Raw genomic sequence first — 14,558 nt, forward strand, 5'->3', positions numbered from 1 at the left:
ACTGTTTAGAAGAAGAACTTGTTAAACCACCGCCCCTCACCCCACTCCTTACAGGTGCTTTTGACTCTGTTAAACACTGATCTTCCGGAGTCTTCTCACTGTTTAATGGCTGTCACTTTTTCAGGAGGGTGGGGGATGATATTACAGTTTTTACTGACCAGTTTAATTTTATTTGAGCACCTAACAGTATTTTAGGTTGAGTCATATGAAACTGCTGTTTTTGTATGTCAAAAGAGTCGAGTGAGGGCAATTTCATATATAAATACCAGGCATTATGCTAGACCCCAGTAGTTTCCAGACTTTCTCATTTCATCTGTTTTGATACTTTTCCCTCTAATAACTCTATACTGCATTATGGAAACAAAATATGAAAACACACATTTTATGATAACCATAACTTGCTTTTTTCCCCTCTAATTTGTACGGTGTGGCACTGAAGGATAAGCACTGGACCACAAGGTTGGTTTGAACCACAAGGTGGTGGTTCAAACCCACCAGCGGCCCTTCAGAAACCCATACAGGGACGCTATGAGTCAGATTCGACTCAACGGCACTTAACAATAATTTGTACAAACCCATATCCTTAGCCTTCTCTTTCTTGACTCTTTGAGGCAGAAGCACATTGCCTAAGTTTCCAATCCCAGTAAGCTTTCCCCAACTTCACTTTCAGATTTTAGTTAGATAGATTTTAATATAGGGGTCCAGTTCTCATTCACAGAATATTTTATTCTCCCATGCCCTCCAAAACAGTCTGATATATCTAGACTCAATACAGGGTCGTTATAGGTTAGAACCTATGGCACTTAATTACAATGAGATGCAATACACATAATGACAAAAGCTCCTTTGACCTGACTGGCTGTGTGACTAACTTGGTCCTGGTTAATCAGACATTCTCATTAAACATGGCTTCCCAGGTTGTCTCTTGTTAAAATCAGACTCACTTTTGACATCTGTAGGTGAATATTTAGTTGCCCGTTGAATTTGGCAAAGCCGCTATGAAGTAAAATTATTTCTGTCTCCTTCACTCTTCCATTCCAGTGTGAGTACTCCTTGCAAAAGGAAAATAACAAAATAGGGTGAGAATATGAACTCCAGGATAGTTAGGTTTATACTGTTACATCTCCAAGTAAATGTTTGGCTCCAGGAAGAAGATACATTAATGCAAGTTACAAAAAAGCAAATGTAAAATGTTCACTTGAAATAGTGATTTCAGCCAAGGCTATACCTAATTTTAATTGGCCTGATAATTTCTTCATGCCATATCCTATTCATACCAACAACAGTGTCAGAGTGCATAATAAGATGATCATACTTTACTGATCTGCGGTGAATAAGATTTGGTCCCACAGCACCTTCATACAGAACTAAAGCTGTTTTTCTATTTACAATCTCTGATAGGAATTGAATACCCAGTAGAAAGATAAGTGTGGACTGACTTGTGCTTACTTACCTGTTTTTCAAATTCGTGAAATTGCTCATACAAATTACTACAATAGGCTCATGTTTACCTTGCTTATTAGGTAATCCCGCCCCTAAGCCTAACCCTGGTGTAGTGCTTCGTGATAAGGCACTGGACTGCAAGGTCGGTGTGAATTACAAGGACAGTGGTTCAAGCTCAGCAGCCATTTCTGGGAAACCCTCTTACAGGATGGCTGTGAGTTGGAACTGACTTGATGGCATTACCAGAGACCCAAACTGGCAGGAAAAGAGAATGCCATTTTGTGATGTCCTGTTTCTAAGTGAATTTGTCATAGGATGGAGTTGAGGGTTAAGATGCCAAATTCTGTAGGTACTTCGTGTGTGAAAATAATCTGGGCCAGTCTAGGAAATTATGAAGATATCCTGCTTGCTTTTAAGAAATATTGTGGACAGTTGAAGCCTAAACTTGTTATCCTTTTGTAGACAGTAGACTAGAGTCCACCTGCCATCAACTCTAAACTGTGCCTACTTTTGTTCACCTTTGCAACCATGGGCCCAATTCAGAAACTAATACATGTTTGTAATTGAGGAAATGGTGGAAGAAAAGTACTTGGAGGATACTTTTAACCACTACTTCTGTTCAAACGGTCTAAAAGTGAGTTAAAACAATATAGAAATAGCTTTGGTATCTAATAGCTGGAAAAAGAAAATTGGATAGTATCACCATATCATTTAGCTGGAAAGGGTGCTTGAAAGCATCCTGCATCCCTTAGTCTAATATTGTGTCTAGCTGTTTGCCCTTTATCATCAGTGTCTTTGTACAACATTACAATCCCCATAGCTAATTTTCATAAAAAGTTTTAACCTGGATAAGAGGTTTATTTCTTCCTGTTTTCTAAGATTTTAGAGAAAATGCTAGTTGCACATGTTTGTTCTTAAAATCCATCACCGGAAGATTAGGGGTCACACTAATATATGGATAGGTTTCTGGGGGGAGCTTCAGGTTTTGGCGGAAAAAAAAAACAGCTATTTTTCACAAATGCACCACATAGCTGTCTTTAAGACTCAAAATTACTTTTTTCCACCTTCTCTTTGTTAGGCTTGGAACCCCTCCCCCATAACGTATCAAGTCTTTCCAACTAAACTTTTAGATGTGGTTCATAGGTATATGAATAAATATCTGTAAAACTGAGTGTGCAGTGTGTAAATACTTGAAATTATGCTAGAAAAATAAAGTTACAAACAATGCTGTGGAATGTTTGTTCTGTGATTATAGTGACACCTGCTGGAATAGTAGAGAAACACAGGTGCAGAAGAAAAGGGGATGGGGGCCAGTGCAAAATCCCTTATGGTTGCTGACAATAACTTGTGCCAACTGTCCACAAACTCACTTATTATTTTCTAGATTGCACCACTTCTGTGATTTTTTAATAGTTTCAGATAAACCAGTATCTGTGACACTGGTCCAGTGGGTATCCCAAAGCTGCTTCTCTAGCAATAATTTTAGTCCCTTACAGACAGGCAGCCTACACTTCAGATTTTTGAAGGCCACTTGAACTGCTGCTCACTCTTGGGCAAGATCTGCATGCTGGAGTCAAGCCACTATGACTCACAGCAACCCTATGCACAACAAAGAAAACTGCATGATCCTGCACCATCCTTACAATTGTTAAACTGGAGCTCTTTGCTGCTGCTACTGTACCAATCCCATCTAGCTGTTGGACTTCCTTTTTTTTATGCATAGACCCTCCACTTCACCAAGCATACATCCTTCTTCACTGACTGGTCCCTTCTGATAACATGTCCAAAGTATGAGAGATAAGTATTGTAATCCTGGCTTCTAAGGAACATTCTGGCAGTACTTCAAACAAGATTTTGTTTGTTGTTCTGGCAATCCATGATGCTTTCAATATTATTCTCCAACACCATAATTCAGATGCATCAATTCTATGATCTTCCTTATTCATTGTCTGATTTTCACATGCATATGTTGGAGTCCTGGTGTGGCACTGTAGGTTAATGCATCAGACTGCAAAGTCATTTGAAATCTAAGGTTGGCAGTTCAAGCTCACCAGCTGCTTCTCAGAAACCCTATACAGGGTCGCTACAGGTTGGAATCGACTTGACGGCACTTAACAACAACAAAAACAATGTTGTTAGGTACCATCGAGTTAGTACTGACTCATAGCAACCCTATGTACAACAGGAAAAAACACTGCCAAGTACAGGACCAACCTCACAATTGTTGCCACACTTGAGCCCTTTGATGCTGGTATTTTGTTAATCCATCTTATTGGGGGTCTTCCTCTTTCTTTCTGATCCTCCACCATACCAGACATGATATCCTTCTCCAGTGAGACTGGTCCCTTCGAACAATATGTCCGAAGTATGAGAAATGAAGTTTGGCTATCCTGGCCTCCAAGGAGCACTCTGGCTGCTCTTCTTCCAACACTGATCTGTTTGTTCTTGTGGCAACCCATAGTACTTTCAATATTCTCCTTCAACACCATAACTCAAAAGCATCAATTCTACGGTCTTCCTTATTCACTGTCCAGCTTTCGCATGCATATGATGTTATTGAAAATATCATGTCTTGGGTCAGGTGCACCTTAGTCCTCAAGCAGACATCTTTGCTCTTCAACTCTTTAAAAAGGTGTTGTGCAGCAGATTTGCCTAATGCAATATGCAATTCACATGCATATGAGGCTATTGATAATATCATGGCTTGGCTCAGGCCCACTTTAGTCCTCAAACGGATTACTTTGCTCTTGAACACTATAAAGAGGTCTTGTGCGGCAGATTTACCTAATGCAATACTTCGTTTGATTTCTTGATCACTGCTTCCATGAGTGTTGATTGTAGATCCAAGCAAAATGAAGTCTTTGAAAACTTCAGTCTTTTCTCCATATATCATGATGTTACTTATTGGTCCAGTTGTGAGAATTTTTGTTTTCCTTACATTTATGTGCAACCCAATGCTGAAGGCTGTGGTCTTTTTTCTTCACCAGTAAATATTTAAGTCCTCTTCACTTTCAGCTAACAAGGTTGTATCATCTGCATACCACAGGTTTTTAATGAGTCTTCCTCTAATCCTGATGCCACATTCTTCTTCATATAATCTAGCTTCTCAGATTACTCAGCATAGAGATTGAATGAGTATGGTGAAAGACTACAGTCCTGACACACACATTTGTTGATCTTAAAGCATTCAGCCTCCCCTTGTTGTATTTGAATGATAGTCTTTTGGTCTATGTTCAGGTTGCTCCTGAGCATTATCAAGTGTTTTGGAATAGCAATTCTTTGCAATGTTGTCCGTAACTTTTCATGATCCACAAAGTCAATAAAGTACAAATAAACATTTTTCTGGTATTCTCTGTCTTCAGGCAAGATCCATCTGACATCAGCCATGATTTCCCTAGTTCCATGTCTTCTTCTGAATCCAGCTTGAGTTTCTGGCAGTTGCCTGTCAATGTTAGCCATTTAAAAATTATCTTCAACAAAATTTTACATACATGTGATATTAATGGTATTGTTAGATTATTTTCTGCATTCCATTGCGTTACCTCTCTTTAGAATTATCATAAACTGATCTTCCAATCAGTTAGCCAGATAGTTGTTGTCTAAATTTCTTGGCATAAGTGAGTCAGCCTCCAATGCTGCATCATTTTGTTAAAAGATTTCCATTTGTATGCCATCAATACCTGGAGCCTTGTTTTTTATCAATACCTTCAGTGCAGCTTGGATTTCTTCCTTCAATACCATCAATCCTTGACCGTATGCTATCTCTTGAAATAGTTAACATTGACCATTTGTTTTTGGAACAGTGACTCTTTGTAAACCTTCCAGCTTCTTTTGATGTTTTCTGCCTCATTCAATATTCTGCCCGTGAAATTATTCAATGTTGCAAATGGAGGCTTACATTTTTTTTCTGTTCTTTCAGCATGAGAAATCCTGCGCATGTTCTTCCCTTTGGACTTTCTAACACCAGGTCTTTGCACATTCATTATAATACATGACTTTTTCTTCTCAAGCTGTCCTTGAAAATTTCTGTTCAGTTCTTTTACTTCCTCATTTATTCCATTCACTTTAGCATCTCTATGCTTGAAAACAAGTTTCAGAGTCTCTTCTGACATCCGTTTTGGTCTTTTCCTTATTTCTTGTCTTTTTAAAACCTTTTGTTTTCTTATTGTATAATGTTCTTGATGTCATCTCACAGCTCTTCTAGTCTTCAGTCATTGGTATCTAATACACCAAATCTGTTCCTGAGATGCTTTTTAAATTCAGGTGGAATATGTTCAAGGTCATATTTTGGCTCTCATGCACTTGTTTTCATTTTCTTCAGCCTGAAATTTGTTGTTGTTGTTGTAAGTGCTGTCAAGTTGGTTCTGACTCAGTGACCATGTATAGGGTTTCCAAAGTGCGGCACCACTTCTTCAATTTCATTATCACTGGCTTTAGTGGTTGGTGCATAAATCTGAATAACAGTGGTATTAACTGGTCTTCCTTGTAGGTGTATGGATATTATCCTATCACAGACAATATTGTACTTCAAGATAGATCTTGAAATGTTCTTTTTGATGATAAATACTACTCCATTCCTCTTGAATCTGTCATTCCTGGCATAGTAAAGCATATGATTGTCATATTCTAAATGGCCGATACCAGTCCATTTCAGCTCACTAACACCTAGGATATTGATCCATTTCATTTTTGACTACTTCTGATTTTCCTAGATTCATACTTACTTAGTACATTCCATGTTCTGATTAATAATGGATGTTTACAGCTGTTTCGTCTCATTTTAAGTTGTGACCATCAGCAAATGAAGATCCTGAACCATCAGCAAATGAAGATCCATTTGCAACATTACGGTTAACTCTGCTTAGAGGACACAGCTCTTCCCCAGTTATATTTTGAGTGCCTTCCACCTGAAGGACTCATCTTCTGGTACTGTATTTGGCAATGCTCCATTGCCCTTCATAAGGTTGTCAGTGGCTAAACATTCAGAAGTAGTCCGCCTCTCCTTCTTCCTAGTCTGTCGTAGTCTGGAAGCTCCACTGAAACCTGTCCGCCATAGGTGCCAGTGCTGGTATTTAAAAGACCGGTGATGTAACTTTGTGCGTTGCAACAACATGACAATAAACTAAAAGCTGAGTGGGGGAAGGATTTTCTCATTTGAAATTTTCTGTAAATTCCCCACTTCTTGGGTGTTCTAATAAAGATATCACGAGATCACAAGTTGGTCTTTGTTCAAGAAATATGCCAAAGGGTAGAAATTTTTGGAAAAGAATTAAACCCATTGAAAGCACAGGAAAACACTGCTACTTGGTTGCATCCAAAATGGAGCAAATCCTGATGAGTCTGGGGGTGCACACACATAATCATTTACAGAAAATAGAAAGCTTACCCACTGCACTTAGTGTTTATGTGTCACACCTCAGAACAAATTAAAAAGGAAAAGCATGTCAAGTGAACCACACAACATAGGATGACAGTTATAAAGTCACTGTGAGTGCTACTGTATATGTCTATACCAAATGAACACAAAGAAATAATTTAATCCATATCACAAGAAAGCCTGCTTCAAAGCTCAAAATTTTTTCTCCGCATAATTTATGTCTAGACCTTCAGCTTTCCAGGGAATGAAACTTGAGCAACTTCAGAAATCTAAAGGGGAGGTCTTTGTTTTCTTAAGCAAACCCAGAAATTCTGTTAACTACAGACAGTTTATTTTTTATTTATTTTTCTTAAAGTCACAGCATTGTCACCACTGTGTTGCCTGGAATTAGTCAGACTAACAGGTTTAGACCCTGGTGGCACAAATTTTTAAGCACTCACCTGCTAACCCAAAGTTTGGTGGTTTGCGTCTTCACAGAGGCTCCTCAGATGACAGGCCTAATAATTTGTTCCCATAAAGATAATTGTTAAGTACCATTGAGTCAGTTCTAATTTACAATGACCCTATATAGAGTTTCTGAGTAGTGGCTTGTGGATTTGAACTGCCTATCTTGCAGTTTGCAGTCCGGTACTTACCATACAGTGCCACACCAGAAATCCAGGCTATAAGATACAAACTATAAAACTCAATGGGTCTCGCCTAAGAGACATCAAGCAAGCGGCCAGGTCTCCTCAGGGCAAACCCCCTTCCAAGACTAAGACTCGATGGGAATACATGAGCAGACACATGCTCTGACTGGTGACTACGTCGGTCACCGATAAAGGGGAAGTGAGGGAAAAACAGCAATGACGCTGCGAACTAAGCCCTACCATGTTCAATAAACTCCTGTGAACCCGGGTGGAGACCTGGTTGACCAGCAGTGTGGCAAGACCTGAGGACTCCTGGGCCCAGAGTCAGTGACATAGCCACAGAGGACTACAGCAGAGAATGAAGTATCCAGCTGATAAAAAGAGAGGGCACATGCACAAGAACACCCACACTTGCAGATAATACCCACTTGACCTAGCTTCAATGGCTGGATGATCAGAGCTTAACTAGAAAAAGAAAGAAGAGGGAAAAAAGAGTAATCTGATACAATTTGATGAACTTGACCTACCTACACCTATCAATGCAGTAGCTCAAAAAAGGGAACAAATCTTTACTGTGAGGATCATTCCCACCCCCTCAATACATAGGGTAGACGAGAATGGGCAATTTGAACATTGGCTACCCAAAATGGGGGTGGGGGTATACAAATGCAAAAATTGACTGGCTTACAAGCTTTCAAGAGGGAGCCTAGATCCAGAGGGTGCGGCGGAAGGTAGAATCTCCACTGAGTTGTAACCAATCTGTCTGGGTGGGTCTGATAAGATGGGGATAGCACTCATGTGGTACAATAGTGAATAATTAATATCAGGACTGACTGTGAGGTTTGCAAATGTCAAGGTAGATGTTTTGTAGCAAAAGTAAGGAAGTGGTTGACTTTGAAGGCCAGGAGCAGAGACCCGTGGGACCATCAAGGGAGAAGAGTGGAGTGTGAGACCCTACCCAGAGAAACAGTGATGCCAGAGATGGAGGCAGATATGAAGACATGGAGAGATGGAGCAGCTAGGAACTCTAAACCCAGGGTGGGAGAGAGGCTGTGTGCTGATGATCAGGGGGCAGACTTGTGGGGTGTACCCCTTGGTTGGTTGATGATGTATAGACGGGATTGTAACCATGGCAATATAACGATCTACGATAGGGTGAATGTAAAGCTAATGTTCTCCCACATAAACGATCACATAATTCATAATAAAACAGTTTTAAAAAATTTTTAAACCCTATGGGTCAGTTCTACTTGACTAGAGGGCACCTGGTAAAATCACAGGCTTAGATCACTTCTGTCCTTACAAGTTTGTCCCTCTTTACTCACAATCAAATGGCTATTTATATGTGAGCCAAGAAGCATCTCCCTGCTAAGTAGAGAAGAAACAGCTTACTGTTCTTTGTTTTATTATTCAGCTCACCATGTTTTCTGTAGACTTCTAGTCCTTTTTTGTATGTCTGCCAAATAGGCAAATCATACTTAAAACAACATTATTGAGGTGGAATTTTCCTTTGAATTTACTGCTCTTCTTTCCCAAGTATCCATAGTAAGCAAAATATTGGAGACTTTCAACTAAATAATAGAATAATATACTGCCCTTCATACCAAAAATGTATTGTCATGACTGCCTGTCATGGCTTAGTGTCTCTTCTTCCTTTGGAACAATTGCACAGATTTACAAGAAGATTAAAGCAGTGAATTCACTGATCTGGCAGAGGTTGAATGTATACCCTCAGCCGCTTTAGACTGATGCTTCTACCAGTAAACCAATCCTGTCAGTTTCAAATTCTTTTTTTTTTCTTCTTTTTTTGCATGTTTTAACTTTTTATTGTGAATTTAATGAAGGTTTACAGAGCAAATCATCAGTTTTACATTCAATAAATCATACGCTTTGCTTCATTGTTGCTGTTGTTAGGTGCCATCAAGTTGGTACCGACTCATAGCGACCCAATATACAACAGAACAAAACACTGCCTGGTCCTGAGCCAACTTCACAATTGTTGACACCCTTGAGCCCATTGATGCTGCCACTTTGCCTATCCATCTTGCTGGGGGATCTTACATGGTTGCAATTCCCTCCATGTACCAACAGTAAATAGCATTTACCTCTATTCACTTTAACCATTGCATTCCTCCCTGTGTCTCCTACCTTCACCTTTCATCTGCTAACTTCCTTCTTGTTGTATCTTGCTTGTTCTGTCAGCTATGTTAACATGTGTCCACTCATTCTTGTTGTTGTTAAGTGCCGTTGAGTCAGTTCCGACCCATAGCGACCCTGTACAGGGTTTCCGAGGGTGTAAATCTTTATGGGAGTAGAAAGCCTCATCTTTCTCCCATGGAGCGGCTGGTAGTTTCGAACCGCTGACCTTAAGGTTCGCAGCCCGATTCGTAACCACTACGCTACAACATTGTTGTTGTTGTTAAGTGCCTTCGAGTCTGTTCCGACCCATAGCGACCCTGTACAGGGTTTCCGAGGGTGTAAATCCTTACGGGAGTAGAAAGCCGCATCTTTCTCCCGCGGAGCGGCTGGTAGTTTTGAACCGCTGACCTTAAGGATCACAGCCCGATTCGTAACCACTACGCTACAGCCCATGAATATTTTCCTTCCCCTGCCCTCCTCCATAACCATTTTAGATTGTTTCTTTTATCAAGAAAAGCTTTTTTTTAAAAAAAATTTTTACAACCTTGGTCTCATAAAATGTTGGTCTTTTTGTGATAGACTAATTTCACTCATCATAATGTCCTCCAAGTTCAACCATGTGGTGAGGTAGTTCACAGATTCATAATTATTCTTCAACCTTTTGTAATATTCCATTGTCTATATGTAGCGTAGTGGTTACGAATTGGGCTGTGAACCGCAAGGTGAGCAGTTCAAAACTACCAGCTATTCCGCAGGAGAAAGATGAGACATTCTGCTCCATAAAGATTTACAGCCTCGGAAACCCTGTACAGGGTCGCTATGAGTCGGAACCGACTCCACGGCACACAGCCACCACCACCATATGTAGCAAAGTTTATTTAACCATTCTTCTGTTGGCAGGCATTTAGGCTGCCTCCATCTTTTTTTATGTTTCTTGTAGACAGCATATTGAAGGATCCTATTTTATTATCCATTCTGCTCTTCATATCTTTTGACTGGTACATTTAATCCATTTACACTCAATGTAATTACCAAAGGTATGAATTGATTGCTGTCATTTTCCTATGCATGTGTGGTTGTTGTTTTTTTTGTTTTTGTGGTGCTGCTGGATTCTTTGTTCCACATAATTTTATCTGCTGAGTTCATTTTGTTTATGGGTTTTCTTTTCATTTTCATTTGTGTTATGTTTACTAAATCTTTCTGATTATCCTTTTTTATTTTCATGTGCAGATATATTATTTTCTCTGAGATTTGTCTCATGCCTGTATGGTTTCTGCTGAGACATCTCAGCTTAGGCTTACTGGTTCTCCTTTGTAGGTAACTTTTGTTTTTCCCTAACTACTCTCAGTATTTTTTGCTGGTCTTTGGTTTTGGAATGTTTAATTAAGATATGTCTTGGCAATATTCTTTTGGCATCCATCCTGTTTGGAGTGCATTCAACTTCTTGTATGCTTATCTTCTTGCCTTTCATGATGTTAAGGAAGTTTTCTTCCAACAACACTTCAATGATTTTCTCTGTGCTTGTCTTTTCCTGTTTAGGAATTCCAATCACCATAAGTTGTTTTTCTTCAGGGGTGTCCCAACATAACTCAAGGCTTTCTTTGGATTTCTTTATTCTTTTTTCTGATTGTTCCTCTAGCATGCTAGTATTGAGACTAATTCAGGCTTTCATTACTTCACATCTACTCCTTTTCCCTTGAATGTATTATCCATTTATGAGATTTTAGTATTATCCATTTATGGACTTAACCACCTATGTGGCTCTGAACTCCTGGAAAGCAAGGTCTGCACAGGGGATGGATGAGGGTAGGAGCTGGTCATACCTCTGGTCACCAGGGAAACATGAGGAAAAAGAACAAATCACACCTGTTCCATCACCCACTCAAATCTGCTCGGCCAGGCCTCCCTCCACCAAAACTGCTCACAAGATGGTGGGGCCGTGTCTGACCAGCCATTCACCAGTCAGTCTTCCTCTCTCACAATCCTTGCTCAGCTTCTCTTCCCAGCATCCGGGCACTCCATTCACCTCTTTAACCTTTCTTCTGAATTTCAGGTTGCCAGAATTTTTATCTGTGTCTGTTTTATTTGGTCTCTCATATGTTTGTTTTAGAGGGTTCCTGCAGTGCCTCTGCCTAGTTCATCATCTTGCTGGAAGTCCTTCTTCAGTTTCAGAATCTTAAAGTAAAAATACAGTAGACATCAAGTTGATTCCTACTCCTGGTGACCCCATTTGTGTCAGAGTAGAACTGTGCTCCATAGACTTTTCAGAGGTTGATAATTCAGAGATAGATCTCCAGGCTTTTCTCACAAGTGCCTCTGGGTTGATTTGAACTGCCAATCTTTCAGTTAATAGTCAAGCATGGTAATCATTTGCATCACTCAGGGAATCCATATATATTAAAATTATTATTGTTGTTAAGTGCCATCAAATCAATTCTGACTCATAACAACATTGTACAGGGTTTCCATGTTGCAGCTGGTGAGTTTAAACTACTGACTTTGTGGTTTGCAGTCTAGTGTTTATCCTGTAGTGCCACACCAAGAGTCCTAGCCGCATCAATTCAAGCAGGCAGAAAGCAAAAGCGCAGTGTTTTCTAATCGAGAGTTCTTTATCAGTGACATTTTAATTATCCTTTTCTCATTTCAATAATAATGACTCCACCTCCAGATTAAAAATAAATAAATAAAAGTAAGCATTCTACTACCAGATTGTATACACAAAACCAAACTACACAGGAATTAACCAAGAAGGAATAGGAATTGCACCTGCCATAATGACATCTTTTTATTTTTTCAAATGGGATTATCTTGATCAATAATGTAACACTGCCACAGGATATGCTGATATTTGACCATCTAAAGAGCTTACAAAGCCTTCTGACAGGAAGCAGTAAGGTACAATTCACTGAAAGGGGAGAAAACGGGGGACAATACATTTATTTTCTAATGAAACCTTCTTTTTGAGTTGCTAAATAGCAATGCCATTAATGTATTGTTGGTCATAAGCACAGTGAGGACTATGGGTAGAGCTATTGATTGACTCATGGTAATTGCCAGGGAAGTGTTTCTGATCCTGAGTTAACTCATGAATGTCCATTTTCCTTCTAAAGAAGGAAAATGAAACAGTAGTGACATAACTTGGGCCATTACAAAAAGGAAAATTTTCAGCATCTGTCAACTAGGAAATTTGGGTGACATTTGGAGGTGGGTAAAGAGGTGAGAGTGTATACAGGGAAATGGGAGATGGCAACAGGATAGAGAAAGTTCTAAAAACAGAATGAAAATATGGAATGCATCCTGAGTACATTTTTTTTTTTTTTTGCTTTTTAAAAAATGCTTTTAATGTAAATTGAGTGATAGTTTACATGGGCGACAGTTTTTGTTGTTGTTGTTGTTGTTTTAATTTAAGGTTTTTATTATGGATTGAATGAAAGTTAACAGGGCACATCATCAGTTTCACATTCAACAATTCATATAACTTGTTTCATTACATTGATTATAATCCCCTCCATATACCATCAGTTAAAAGTATTTCTCTCTATCCACTTTAGCTTTTTAAAAAACACACAAACAAAAAACTCACTCAGGCATATGTAATAATTTACACCTCCAAAGGGCACATTCTGCAAGTCTGCTCCTGGCCACCAGCTCTTAGCCTTTCTCTTCTTAGCTGATGAATCTAGAGTCCTCAGCCACTCCCCCTCTCCATGCCCCCATCTCTGACTCCATCTCTGGCACTGCTGCTTCTCTGGATAAGGTCCCGCATGCTATCTGTGCTTTCTTCTCTTGATGGTCCTAGGGTCCTCTGTTTCTGGACTGTAAGATTAACCACTCCCCTTTTTTTGTTACAATACTTCTACCATTACAAGTGTGACAGACACGATTAGTCATGATAACAGTTATTCACTATTGAATCTTACAAATCTTATCCCCATCTCCTTTCACCAGACCCATCTAGACAAGATGATAGCTATTTAGTGGGGACTCTTTCTGCCCCACCCCACCCCTACATTCTTAAACTAAGCTCCCTCTTGAAATCTTGTAAGCCAGTCACTTCGTGCCTTTATTGCCCCCTCAATGTCTAAGTTGCCAGTCCCTATCTACCCTGTGCACAGAGCAGATAGCATTGATACTTGATGTGAAGACTTTTTCCCTCTCTGTTGGTATTTAGAGTAACTACCGCTCTGAGTATAGGTCAGGTTCATCATGAAGATGTGTCTTCTGTCATGGTAGCTGTTCCAGTCTGCTTGTCCTTTCTAGTGGGAATGACTCACCTCACAAGATTGTGGATGGGACTCAGGATTCCATCTTAGGTCTTATACTCTGTAAAGGCTTTGCACGAGGCCTATTTCACTGGGCAAGTTGTAGAACCCCTTTTAGGTATTCCAATCAGTTATAGGCTGAAGAGGGGCTTACAAGTTTTCTCGAATCATGTTTCCCAACATTCCTTTCTATCCCACTCAAGTGGCTATTTTACAAAAGTAGGCAAGGGAAACTAATATTCATAAGGCAGTCAAGGATTTTAGTATTATTTACCCTCTTCAAGCTTTACCTAGATCCCTGTATCCCAGAGTTCTGTTGTTCCAAGGTTGAGTATGCATCACTATTTACCTCTGTCCCACTAGGCCATGCAAAACTGTCTCAGTGTTCCCCTATCTATCTTGTTCTTCTGCCTCCTCCCCCCTTCTTGTATTGCCCTCCCCAATACCAAAAATAAACCCCCCACCCCAACCCCATTGTGGTTACCTTATATTTCATTAGTTCTTCCCTCCATTTAAGACAGTCTATTTTATCCAGTAATCTACCTGACCTTCCCACCACCCGTATCTCTGTTTTTCTGTGTTTACCTTTTTTCACACTGTAATTGTTTTGATCATAGACTGACCTCCCAGATCCTCTTTTCTTATAATTTTATTCTGCTCTTGACTCTTCCATTTGTCAATTGAGTTCAGGTTGATGCTGCCATGTAC

The sequence above is a fragment of the Chrysochloris asiatica genome, unplaced genomic scaffold (assembly GCF_000296735.1).
Source record: "Chrysochloris asiatica unplaced genomic scaffold, ChrAsi1.0 scaffold00335, whole genome shotgun sequence".
NCBI classification, from domain to species: Eukaryota; Metazoa; Chordata; class Mammalia; order Afrosoricida; family Chrysochloridae; genus Chrysochloris; species Chrysochloris asiatica.